We start from the raw sequence: 2,372 nt of genomic DNA on the forward strand, positions 1-2,372 counted from the left end.
GCTTCCTGTGTGATTTTTTGCGTCAACCCGAAACACCTCTTAGATCGGAAAAGTCTCGGTGACAGGTTGTATCTTGGCTTAAGGTGAGCTCTTTAAGAATGGCCATATTTTCAAAGAGGGTAAACTTTGGGTGATCACCTTGACATTTTTCCAGCACCCATTTGCTTTTGCAATAGACTCATGATCATTCTTTCTTCAATTGATTTTGAGGATTTCCCTCTTTTCATCTTGATGATATTTCTTCAGGATTTGCCCCTTTTCGGGATGCTCTTTTCATGGGCTTTAGCCTTGCTTTTACCAGACACTTTGCTTTTTCCAGTCCTTTCATTCTTCATCATTTTTTGCATTGGTCGGCTCTTTTCGAGGCCGACATCGGGAATTCTTCCAAATTATGCATTTTGACTTATTGCTGGTAATTCCTTTGTTTGCCCCAAGGTGGGGAGGTGATCACCAACAAGAGTTTAGAAATGAATATTCAAAGGCTCAAATTGGCTTAACAAAGTTCAAGTGTTTAGGGATATAGAAATGAAGTGCTTTTCTTCACTTTGAGGTGTTCCAAGTCTCTGCCAGAAATCACCCGAGGCTATCACAAAAAGATTTATGCAGGTTAGCACAATAAAGTCTTACCTTGATCTTTTCTCCAAGGAATCATCCACCGAACCTCCAAGTACGCCCTAGTGTGGGGTGGTTCTTGACAGGGTTATATTCAGAAAATTCTCCCTTTTTCGGCTCGATTGGTTATCAAAGGGATATAAATGTGTATGGATAATTTTGAAATGGAAATGTCTTTCATCATTTTAATCCATGTAATCACCGCGAATGATCCCTACGTCCCAAAATTAAGCTCTTTCGCTCTACCACTCTCACTCATCGCTCAAGTGTATCGGGGATGTGTTTGAGGATATTGCTTGCCTCTTTTCTTCTGAAGGATCATTCTTTCGAAAAGCTTTCAAAACATACCCTTTTATAAAAACTCAAGGCATTTCATCAAAAATTCATCGCTTGCAAAAAGTTCTTATCAAAGTGATATATTCGGAAGATGTTTTTGTAATTTGGAAGGAATGCTTCTTTGAAAGAGCCTTATGGCTTTACAAATCAAATTTTTTTTAATTTTTAAGCACGACAGTGTATGAAAATACTTTGTGAAGGAGGAGAACCTCAAACCTGTCTTCTTCAAATATTGACTTCCGCTTCCCGTAAAAACAAAAGAAACCAATTAGTTCAAGATATCCAAAATTTCAAGCCCCTAAGCAACTTCTCTTGTCTCTTACGTGTGTTGACTCCCGCTTCCTATAAAAACAAAAGGAACCAATTAGTTAAAGATATTCAAAATTTGTAATCCACAATAACAAATAACTTCCCTGTTTTGATCGGTTACTCTGCGAAGTTCTTCATGATTCCCAGTTCACCTACAAAAATACAAATGTATGCAGATGCATGTATGCAAGTGTCACGCGAATGCAAAATTCTATGTGACTCAGATCTGCTCATCAATCGCTCCGAAGCTCAATTTTATTTCAAGGGTAATATCTCTTCACGGCGTCTGCATTTACCGGACTCGCCAATTCTTCTCCATCCATGTTTACAAGTATAAGAGCTCCTCCGGATAAGACCTTCCGAATCACGTAGGGGCCTTCATAATTTGGCATAAATTTGCCTCCCGGGTGTTGTGCATTTGGGAGCATTTTCTTCACAACTAGCATCCCCGCTTCAAAATTTCTAGGTTTAACCTTCTTGTTAAAAGCTCTGGTCACCTTCTTCTGATAACTTTGACCATGACAGATAGCCCTTAATCGCCTTTCATCAATCAAATTCAATTGTTCGTGTCTCTGTCGGCTCCACTCATCTTCCGTGAGCTCTACCTAAGACAGAATCCTTAAAGAGGGGATTTCCACCTCTACTGGTAGGACTGCTTCCATACCGTATACCAAAGAGTAGGGAGTTGCCCCGGTTGAAGTACGAATTGAAGTTCGGTAGGCCATGAGAGCATATGGCAATCTTTCGTGCCAATCTCGATATTTCTCAGCAGTTTTGGCCAATATCTTATTGATGTTCTTGTTTGCCGCTTCCACGACTCCATTCATTTGTGGGCGGTAAGGTGAAGAATTAAGGTGTCGTACCTTAAATTATTCCAATAATTGATCGACTACCTTGTTGTTCAGATTGGAACCATTGTCTGTAATGATGGCTCTTGGAACTCCATATCTTGAGATGATATCTCGCTTGATGAATTTAGCTACACTATTCGCAGTGACATTGGCATATGAGCTGGCTTCAATCCATTTGGTGAAATAACCAATAGCCACCCGAATAAAACAATGTCCGTTAGAGGCCTTTGGGTTGATAGGGCCAATCATATCAATTCCCCACAT

The sequence above is a fragment of the Rhodamnia argentea genome, chromosome 1 (assembly GCF_020921035.1).
Source record: "Rhodamnia argentea isolate NSW1041297 chromosome 1, ASM2092103v1, whole genome shotgun sequence".
Lineage (NCBI taxonomy): Eukaryota > Viridiplantae > Streptophyta > Magnoliopsida > Myrtales > Myrtaceae > Rhodamnia > Rhodamnia argentea.